The 11,613-nt window shown below is 44.2% G+C and overlaps 1 pseudogene across 1 annotated transcript; it reads right to left on the bottom strand.

Moving 5' to 3' along the window:
• Positions 1-4,100: 4,100 nt before the first annotated feature.
• Positions 4,101-11,062, bottom strand: LOC309841315 (conserved oligomeric Golgi complex subunit 2 pseudogene; annotated as a pseudogene). Its single transcript has 5 exons — positions 10,985-11,062; positions 9,243-9,347; positions 6,880-6,988; positions 5,885-6,064; positions 4,101-4,232 (listed from the first exon to the last, which is right to left on the bottom strand). The product of its transcript is annotated as a conserved oligomeric Golgi complex subunit 2 pseudogene (transcript).
• Positions 11,063-11,613: the final 551 nt, after the last annotated feature.

Genomic DNA, 11,613 nt, shown 5'->3' with positions numbered 1-11,613 from the left:
CATGTATATTATATTTCTAGGAAAAAGGAATCCCAGGATTTTCCCTCCTGCCTGGATTCTTCCTTCTTCATGGTGCATGATGCCAGAAGAATTTTTCCATGCAGTGAAACCAAACTGAGGGGATGGAAATATTCTGCCACTTTTCTAGATCTTTCAGTTATACAAGTCTAGGGCTGGTCATGCCACACTTGTTTAACTTGCCCGTGAGGTTCACAGCAGTTTTCCCAGCTCTGTGGTCATCAATAATTTCAAATTTGCCAATGTACTCATGCTTCGTCATCCCAGTGAGGAAACGGGACGATGACTTTGGTGCAGGGCCTCCTAAGAACCTGACCTTCGCCCCCCCTTTCAGCAGTGTTAATGTTCTTGAGGGCATCTGTGGGACATTTGTTCACACTGTTACTGCGGCACGGAAAGATGGCAGAAAAAGCTTTTTTCCCTTTTATTAATATTTGGTCTTGTTCTCCTTCCCTTTCTCATAACCGAATGCGTATTTCCCCTTCGTCATTTGAAAACTGCATACTGTTCTCCAGCTGTTTTCCCCAGACGAGACCTTGTGTATCAAGAATCCTTATTTCACGGTTATTATACACAATCTTAAAGATTTATGACTGTCCGCTTATTTTACACATGCATACACACGAAGCACTAAATACGGACTTTATCTGAATGGCTAAATGTTGGCCAAGACAGAAGCCAGTTGTAGTGGGAACTGATAGGATAAAGATATAGTCTGAAGTTTTTGTTCTTTAAAAAAAGCCTTCATGGGGCGCCTGGGTGGCTCAGTGGGTTAAGCCGCTGCCTTCGGCTCAGGTCATGATCTCAGGGTCCTGGGATCAAGTCCCATGTCGGGCTCTTTGCTCAGCAGGGAGCCTGCTTCCTCCTCTCTCTCTCTCTGCCTGCCTCTCTGCCTACTTGTGATCTCTCTGTCAAATAAATAGGTAAAATCTTAAAAAAAAAAAAAAAGCCTTCAGGGGGCGCCTGGGTGGCTCAGTGGGCTAAAGCCTCTTGCCTTCAGCCCAGGTCATGATCCCAGGGTCCTGGGATCAAGTCCTGCATCGGATTCTCTGTTCAGTGGGGAGCCTGCTTCCCCCTCTCTGCCTGCCTCTCTGCCTACTTGTGATCTCTGTCTTTCAAATAAATAAAATCTTAAAAAAAAAAAGGCCTTTATATTTTATTAAAAATTTTAGGTGTCCGAATTCAAAAGGTTAACAATATAGTACAATAATAATAATAATAATAATAATATGTCATCTAATAATAAAATAATAATAATTTCTCCTGCATAGTCACTGCTGCACACTAGTAAAATGAGATGTTTCTTTTCTCTTCTTTTTTAAAGATTTTATTTATTTTATTTATTTGACAGGCAGAGATTACAAGTAGGCAGAGAGGCAGGCAGAGAGAGAAGGAGGGAAGTGGGCTCCCCGCTGAGCAAAGAACCCGACGTGGGGCTTGATCCCAGCCAAAGGCAGAAGCTTAAACCACCCAGGCGCCCCGAGATGTTTATTTTCATTTGGGATTATGGAGGGGCAAGGTGTTTTTGGCTCTCCTGCTGAAGTAGGGACTCAGTCAGTATTGTCTCCACCTTTTTCCCTAATAGTAGCTCTTGAAGATGAAGACGTCCCTCCATCTCCCAGACATGAGGGTTTGAACAGGACATGGGATGTTATAAGCTCATTGACAGTCTCATGAACTAAGCCCTGGTTTATTGGTCACAGTCGTTCTCCAAGTATTTTCAGGAATAAACTTCAGGTGTTGCCCTTACTCTAATTTTTCTTTCTGAGATTTCTGACTGCAATCGCTACTTCCTGCAGTCACTCAAGGAGAAACGAGGCATGTGGCAGCGCAACAGTGTGTTTTTCTTTCAAGATGACAGAATCACTCTTGATTTCTGTATGCATCTCGGATTTTCATATAGGAACATGGATTTTGGTGTCTACCCTGAGGAGATAATACATATGGTGTGAGCTACACATGTATTCTCATGACACGTCACCTGGGTTACCCAGAACTTTCTGGGCCCGGCAGAAAGGCAGAAACCCAGGTGAATTCCTCATTGTTCCAGCAGGCTGTCAGCCCTCAAAGGCCTTCTGGATGTGTTTGTGCATCGCAGTGTCTGCTGTGTAAGATACAGAAAGAGCACAGTAGTTCAGGGGGAAAATATTTAGGAACACATTTTCCAGGAGGAACCAGGATTCAGTTTGGGTGACTCTTGACCATTTTTCATCTTCTGACGACTGAAAGTGGTAGTTAATCTACAGTCATGGTTTTAACATGCATTTCAAATGTAATGTGAGTTTCTATCAACATAAAACTATAAGAACTGCCTTCCTAAAGGGCATTCATGGAAGGCCCGTTATTTTCCAGCTTGATTAATGAAAACAAAATTTTTCTGTAATGCTTTCTTCCTACTCTGTATTAGTTTTCAGGACTGGATTGAAAGTGATTTATTGTGGATAGGGTTATATCTGCTCGTGGAATTTTTTTCTGTTCCTGGGTTTTTAAAGGTGGCAGAGTTGACTTTCTGATTTTAATTCATCTTCACTAGATGAAGAATTCACAAATAGGACTTTTTCTTGAAATAACCATAGCCTGGGGGCGCTTGGGTGGCTCAGGTTATGATCTCAGGGTCCTGGGATTGAGTTCCACATCGGGCTCCCTGCTCAGTGGGGAGCCTGCTTCACTCTTTGCCTCCCCCTCTGCTTATGCTTTCTCTAATAAGTAAATAAATAAATAACCTAAAAAAAAAGAAGTTGTATTTGACTGGAGCTTCATGTGGAGTGACAGATCAACAGAAAGACAAAGGAATAAGAGACAGGAAGCAATGAAGGAAAACACAGAGGCGCACAGTATAGACAGATGTTCCTCAGCTTATGACGGCCTCGGCTTCTAATAAACCCATTGTTCAGCTGGAAATCTCTTTAGTTGAAAATGCATGGAAAACACCTAAGCGACTGAACATCAGAGCTTAGCCCCGCCAAACTTAAATGTCTTGAGAACACTTACAGTATTGCACAGTTGGGCAAAATCCTCTAACACAAAGCCTATTTCACAATAAAGTGTCTGGTATCTCATGTAACTTACTGAACACTGCACTGAAAGCCAGAACAGGACGGTTCAAGTGTGTTGGTTGCTGACCCTCGTGATCACGTGGTTTGCCTGGGGGCTGTGCTCGCTGCCCCTGCCCAGCATTACAAAAGAGGACCCTACTGTAGATCGCCAGCCTGGGAAAAGATCCAAACTAAATGCATATCACTTCTGCACTATTATAAAAAGTCAAAAAACCATAAACTGAACCAAGGTGAAGTCAGGGATCTTCTGTACCAGGTGTGTTAGGGAAGGTCAAGTGCTCCTGTCTGGCCAGGAACCATAGTGGTATGGGGGAAAGTTCCACAGTAGAAAGTTCTACAGCGGAGAACCACTAGGACTCAAGCACCAACGGTCACAGGTTACACCAGGAAGACTGGATGCTCTTCTGTGGGCCATGAGAAGCCACGAGCGACTCAGGAAGGCTGAAGAGCTCTGGGCAGGTGGGACAGCTGAGGGCTGCAATGAAGAGGGACAGGTGGAGCTGGGAGACCAGGTGGGGAGAGCCCGCTACCCTCGAACAAAAGGCAACAAAGGTCTGGACTGGGATGATGGAGATGGTGGAAGGTAATGGGATATTCATGAAACAGAACTGGAAAGCCATGGAAATGAAATAAGAGAGGGAGGGAAAACCGTTCATGACTTTAATTGCCATCAGTATAAAACATGTTGAATTAAAATGAATTGGTATTTCTAGACCGATGATGACATCACAATAATGGAAGGAAACCAATTTTGATTTTGAGCCTGGTTAAGGAGACAGTATAGACAAGAGAAAAGCAGAGGCTCTGGAGTCACACAAATGTCACCATTGAGATACGTCCCCACTCTTCATTCCCTTCCCTGTAAACCCAGGCAAGTGACACCTGCCTCACAGCACTGGTAACAAATAGGGAAGAGCACATGTTCCCACGTTCCCGGGTCAGACAGGACAGCCAGGGATCAGCGGCACATGAGGAGGTGACAGGTGGTCACTAAACTGAGCTCAGGTGCATACACAGCATTTTACGTCACCTTGAGATGGCTCCTCTTGTGACCTCTCGAAGAAGGTGGCAGTGGTGAGGAACGAACTCCAGGAGCTTATTAGCATACATGATCTTCAGGCCGTCTGGATGAGACTCAACGATCTGCTCTACAATCACCTAGCAGAAGGAAGAGCGTTTTATTTTTATTTATTTATTTGTTTGTTTGTTTGTGTTTTTGTTTGTTTTTAAAGCACCTAAAAGAGAAGTATGAACTATACACTACAGAGAAAAGAATCGTGTAAACCTTAAAAATGCACTTCGTCCTTCCTCCTCCCCACTCAGTATGCTTTCTAAACAGGAGGTAAGTAACATTGGCATGAAAATCTAGGTCCTGGGATTTGGGAATACTGCTCCAACCCTGGGGGACACAGAGGCTGAGGGACAGAGACTGGCCTGAAGCTAAAACATCACACACACTCATCTGCTTCCCTTCTGAGCTTAAAAGCAAAATACTGTATCTGCAGACAACAGCTCTGTATCATCTTCACCCTGGCCTTATCCTCTACCGTCTCCAGAACAGGGAAAGGGCTGAGATGGAAAGTGATGGAAGAAAACACATCTTATTTTGCTTTAGTATTTAATTTTTTTTGGTGAGGCTGAGTTGCAGGAGGTGAATGACAAGCATACAAACTTAAAATACAAACGTGGCCACAGTTCATTTAATGACATGGAAACGTAAAGTACTTCCCCAATTTAGCATATTAGATTCAGTTCAATGAAAAGGGCATAAATTAAATAACTAAAATATTTTCATTTAGTGACAAAGAATAATGTGATCTTTTTCACCCCCACAGAGAGAGCTATGAACTATAATAGGATACATACAAAGAACTGACAGATCATTTACTTTTAGTAGTCTTAATGAAGCTGAGAAGATTACTGAAATTAATCCTTCAATTTCATTTCTATCACTGGGATACTGTCTCGTTTTAAAACTGGAAGCCTTTCATCCTGAAGTCATGGTGGGTAGCTTTATACTTACCAGACAGAAAGAACACTCGCACTGGCAGGTGACTGGAAGAAAGCCCTCAAACGCTGAGACTGGCTTCATGACTTCTGTCCGCTTGAACTAGATGAAACTGACGCTCTCTAAGTTGGAAGCTGCTGATTGCTGGCGGCCTCACATGGTGCAGCCCATACTCCGGCCGCTCAGAGGCAGGATACACTGACTCCCTGTATTTTACTGTATCCTTATAGGTCAAGAACACTGGGTAACCAAGTTCTGGACTTAAGGTACTACCCGGCTAACTCGCCCTTCAAAGCCCTTTATCTTTGAATATTCCCTCCCTCCCACCTTCCTAGCCTGGCAAACTCCCCCATGGTCTTCAAGACTTAGGCCACATCAATTCTGCGAAGACGCTTCCCCTCACAGACTTTCCCTGCGCACAGAGCTGTCTTCCAGCTCCTCCAGTGGGCACGGGCGCCTTGGTGGGGTCACGCTTTTCGGCAACTTCATTAACGTATAACTTATGGAAATGGAAATTGACCTGAAAATGTTCTGATCCGTACCTTCTTCCTAGGCAAGTCCCTCACCCCTACTAAATTAAGATGATCCCTGAGTTATGGCATCACTGTAAGAGACCAGAGCGCATGCCTGATTCCTGCCATGCTGATGGGCACCAAGCGGGACCAACCTTTTCTTACAACCAGAAGATCAGGAACTAAGAGCATCTTCAAGGAAGAGCCCTGAGCTCTCTCTCACCCAGTCAAGAAACAAAGCCAGATTAGATGCTCTGTGTTTGTGGAATGAGGTGCATGGGGGCACAAACCTCATCCATGTATGGTTTCACCAGTACTTGACCGACTAACGCCTCTGCATCCCGTGTCTTGTCAATTGTAGCGTAAGTCTGGAGGCAGTGCCGTATGATGTCCACATTGGAAGTCTGAAGCCCTTCTAGCAGCAGGCCTCCCAGGGACTGCTGCAGCATGGCCGTAATGTGGGCTATACGCTGCAAGAACAGAGAGACCAGGAAAGAAGGTTCAGGTACCACAGTTTCTAAAAGCTCAAATATATGTGTATAATTTATATACATATGTGTTATATATATAAAGCGAGCCTCTAATTCTACCAGAATATATGTAAGATTAAAATCCCAACATTTCCTTGAGAATAACAATGAATCTATTCTCCCCATGATTGCTTTCTTTCTTTTTTTTTTTTAAAGGTTTTTATTTATTTTTTTGTTGAGAGAGAGCACAAGCACACAAGGAGACACAGGCAGAAAGAGAAGCAGGCTTCCTGCCAAGCAAGGAGCCCAAGGTGGGACTCAATCCCAGGACCCTGGGATCATGACCTAAGCCAGAGGCAGTGGCTTAACTGACTGAGCCACTGAGGCGTCCCCTCCCTATGATTTCTTTGAAAGTAAGTCAGCTTCATCAAAGTGAAGTTCAGACAATTACGGAATGACAAAAAGTTATTTGCCTCTTAAGCTACGGAGTAAATCTGACAAACGTGCATTTAAACCCAGTCAAGGGCTTTGGATAAATGAACTCTGACTACATCATATGATGTGTCAAGTTACATGAAATTCAGAATTAATTTTACTTGCATAGTTTGGAGACTACGCTTGTGTCTTTACACAAAATCTATCTAGTGTGACATAATGGAAGCAGGGTCCCAAGCAGGAGACACTGAAAAAAAAAAGAATTCAAAGCTAGCTTCAAAATCCTGTAGAGTAGCAATTATCAGGGGCAATGCTAGGTCAAACCAAAATCATCCAGGAAATTCGCAAACAGCAAATTGAAAATCGAAACCAACACTTGCTGGTCTTACTTTGTCCAGAAGAGGCATGCCTTTGCTCTGAACAGCATGAAAGTGTAACTGGTTAAATTCTGTGGCAATTCTCTCCAAAATCTGTCTAGTCCAGAGAGGGCTAGTAGAGACAATTAGAGAAATGTAATTCCCAAAGTTAAAAACCTGCCACCCCCACCGCCCCACATGCCTTACAGCGCTCAGGCACCTGCACCTGAACGCCATCAATTTTCATGACAAACTGTCTGTGCAGCAGGCCCCAGTGCAAGGGGTGAGGAGCGGGGAGGTCGTAGAAGCCACCGACGCAGCCTGGCCCGGGCCACAGGGCCCAGGCAAGGGGATGGAGCTATTTTAGGTCAGTGTGGGTACAACTGCATGATTCCTCCACGTTCCTCGGGCTCTCCCATTTGTGCCCTTCTTCTCCCTTCTTCTCCCATTCTCTAACCCCCTCCTCTCTCTTGCCCTGTCCTACCGTTCATACCCAAAGCCCCCTCTTCTTCTCTGCCTGCCTCATTCTCCCTCCCAAGTACCTCCCCAGTACCAACTACTGCTGTCTCCTCAATCAACTAAAACTGACCGCCTAGCAGCAACCTGGGAAATCGCTCAGAGCAGCGGACTCCAAGTTTAAATTTACCCAACGGCAGAAAGAGCAAGCTCGGTGCTCCGGGAGCTGGTGAGAAATCACTCACAGTGCATCTGCCATCAAGTGGACTGGATACACTTCCCTCTTGCCCCCCACATTAGAAAGCGTCAACCCCATTCAAAAGGAAGTCGAACAGTGAAAGAAAAAAAAACACACAACAAAGGCCCCAAAGCCCCTGCTGGGCTCTATGAGGCATCCCACATCTGAGGATGGGCAGTCAGGTAGTAAGGAAACACACTGTAAGAAAACCCAAAATCGCTGGAGACCTGCCATGGTGTGCCCCATCCCAGAGCATCAGAACTGGTGTGGAGGGAAGGCAAGCACTTGGCACGACCAATGCAGAAGCCTAATCCCAACCTCTACTGACTGATCCCATGTGCATTTCCTATTTATCCTTTTCTCTGCATTTCTGGGCCTGGCAGAGCATGATGGATTTACTGTGCACTGACGCTGCTCTGGCTTTCCTGACTCTAGAGCTCAGAGCTGCTCTTCTGGAGAAAAAAGTCCTCCAAGGTAATTCTGAGCAAGAAAGTGCACAATGTCTGTTTATCAAGGACAGTGTTGCAAAGGGACAGGATTGTAGACACAGAGCTCACTGAGGTGTTTCTATCCGATGAGCACAGCAGCAACAGCAAAGACGGGAAGAACACTGGAGGGCCAGCTCCCCAGGGGCCGAACGTGGACATGGCTGGAGGGGCTGCAGGCGCTGCCAAGGGCCGCAGTGAAGCAGAGCCGCTGGAGACACACGGGCTGCAGAAGGGCCGCGTGCAGACTGTCTGCTAAGTGTGGACGAACGGGGCAGAAGCACGAGTGCAATGAGCTAGAGCCACAAGCACAGTGGAGGCTGACCACTTAGTTGAATGCCTTGATGTGAAAGGGGACAGAGACCTAGGACCAGAGAATCGCTTCCTTTGGGATGTGTCCGTTCTTAATCTCCATCATGAGACATGCGGAGCATATGGTCTCTCAAGTTCCTTCCAAATCTAAAACCTTAATTCCTAAAATTTAGAAACCTAACTCCGCCTGCAAGGGGAGGGACTGTTAGCGTCACACAACAGAGCACTCAGGGCACCAGGCGACCTTGACGCAGGCAGCCCAGCTGGTATGTGTAGGACCAGCCCCGGCTACTCCCACTGCACCACTGTGCGTCTCACAGTGCTGACAGGACCTAACTACTCATTTTCTGAGTCACTCATCTACCCTGGATGATTGAAAATTCACACCAGGAAGGGAACAAGACAATCACAGTGTAACAAAGAGAGCCATCATCTTTTTCCTATTTCATAAGTTTTTCCTTTCCTGTTTGTAAATTTCAACTGGATATGTCCTATACTGTTTCATAATAATATAATGCTGGTGCAAAATACATCAATGGTAATACTCTGGGCATGTCTAGGAAAAAAAATGAGATGGAGAAAAACCAAGATGAATGGTAGGTATGCCTTAAAGATCAACAGGACTTTGCTAGTCCTCAGGGAAGGTTATTCCAAATATACTTTTACACTGCAAGCATAATGACGTGTTGGAACTGTGGTCTATAACCAAAGCGTTTATAGGAACGTGTTATAGATTTTACCATTTCATGCTCTCCACTCTCCTGGAGCTACATTCTAGCCACAAACCTGGATTTTCTTCTTGTTCAGAAATGAATTCTAACTAAGCCGTCCCCGCCTAATTAGATTGGATGTGAAGTATTAATTTATGTGCTACTTAGTTAAAAAAAAATGCTTACCTGCTTGCTTCTAGTGCAGAGGTTTCTTTCGAACTTTGTGAATTTAAGATTTTTTTCAATCTTTTCCACTGATCAAATAACTTGTATAAGCCTCAACACACACATCTATAAAAATAAAAATTAAGCAAACAAAAAACGTCACCATCTTTACTCTTAATCATCTTTATTTCCCATGCTAAATGCAGGAAAATATAAGACCAAAAGTTAACTTCAAATATATAGGGCATGCTATATTTTGAATATTTCTATGAAACACAGAATTCTCAAGAATGCAAATCTTAGTTCTAGAATAAGCATACTTCCATATTCTATTGCAAGTTTATAGAGGAAAAAAAAAACCCTAGACTTTGCTTTCTCATATTCTATACTCTTATTTCTTTTTTTCCCCATCCTGAATCTTTCTATGGGCATTTCTTTCCTATTTTCTTAAAAAAGATTTGTTTATTTGAGAGAGAGAGAGACTGCATGTGCGCGTGCAGGGGAGGGGCAGAGGGAGAGAGAGAATCTTGAGCAGACATCCTGCTGAGCACAGAGCTCAATGCGGGGCTCAATCTCATGATCCTGAGATCATGACCTGAGCCAAAATCAAGAGTCGGACGTTTAACCAACTGAGCCACCAGGCGCCCCTCCATTTGTTTTCTTATGGCCCTTTATTCATGTTTTAACTTTGGCTTCCGATTGTACTGGCCCTCTCAGTTTACATGTGCATATACCTATATGCCCAAGCACCAAATCATTAAAGACCTTTTACACTACAAATATTATCAAAGAGGTTGAGCGACATTATGAAAACTCTCATCCTTAAAGAACAAAAAAATACAAAGTCATCCATTCAATAAATAATGATAATAATGAACACCCCTGGGAGCTCGATATTCATTCCAACGGGGGGTGGGGGGGGCACGAGAAAATAAAGCAAGAAATACACCCTGCTCTCACAAAGCTTACTGTTTTGTCTGGAAGCGCACGACAAGCATTCTTTGGACAAAAGCTGTGAGGAGATCCAGAGGCGAATTAAACAGAAGGTCCCTCAAACAGGCTTCTCCCCACTGAGATTTTAACAAATATGCTAATAATACACATAGAAAACATTGTACAGAGCAGCAGGCGAGAGTCAGAAGCCCAGACTTCCAATGCCCGCTGTGCCCCTACATCGTTATGCTCATGAATGATATCGGGGACACTTGGAACTGGAGATAGCACTAAGGGGCACACTCCCGGGGTGAGCCCTCAGATGTACAGAGCCATTGCCTGTCTCACACACCTGAAACTAAGCCAACACCGCATGCTAACTACTGGGAATTGAAAAAATTAAAGTGAACACCAGAACATAAAGAACACAGGATCAGAAAATAACAGCAAACCTACGGCAGAATCCTGAGTTTGCTTTGGAAAGCCCACTTCTCCCCTAGTCTCTAATATAGGCCTATTTTCTTTACAGGGCCGCTGACAATTTATACAGTCATTAACTGTCAAGCGCTGCACTGACAACAGTTATCACTGTTTCTTGTTCTGGAAAAAGTGGGTGATCTTGAGATCGTGTGGGTACCTCTGAAATTCTGTCTTCTTATTTCAGGTAGATAACGTGACATAATGCATAAAATGCACATGCGTGAGAGCTTTGAAAAAAAGCTAAATTAAAAAAAAAAAAAGAAAAAAAGCTGAATAGTGCTGACAAGTTCGCGGAGACAAGAGGAGAGGGCTTCAACTGGCATGCAGCATAAGAAACTACTGGAGGGTACCTTTTTCTTCCTTATGTCCTCTTGTTTACACATTCGTTCATCTACTGCCCGAATTCCTTCACTGACTGATGACCTGAGACTCTTTAAAAGAATAATAAAGAAAATGTATTACAGACATTGTTTTGTCACATTATCAATTTCCTACATCTCATTCAATTCCACAGAAATTAATACCTGTGCACCAGTACTATGCAGATATTGACAAAAAAAAAAAAAACATGATATACCAGACACAGTTACTGTTGAGGGGACTCATGACCTGGGGGCATAATGACACGAAGGCAGGGTCGCATGGCTAGAAGAAGAATGACATATACAGTGAAAGTTATGGGGATGAGGGGGCTTAGAATGGAGAACAGATAATATGAAGCAAAGTACAGGAGAGTCTGGAAATGCGACGGGGCTCGAATCGGACTCTGAAAGCCATGTGTACACAGCTGCCGAGGTGGTGAGGGGATGGGGAGCAGATGTAAGTGCACACACACTCAGGGGCAGGGTCAGACAGGCACACAGCCATGTGCACTGCAGGCTTCCTTCTGGAGAGAAGCAGAAATAGGAATGGAGGGCCAACTTCACTGAGATGAAGTCTTTAGATTCTGCATATTTTGGGGAACGAAAGAATGTCAAAG

This window comes from Mustela nivalis (assembly GCF_964662115.1).
Source record: "Mustela nivalis genome assembly, chromosome: 9".
NCBI lineage: Eukaryota > Metazoa > Chordata > Mammalia > Carnivora > Mustelidae > Mustela > Mustela nivalis.
This window is presented reverse-complemented; position numbering and strand designations above follow the sequence as displayed.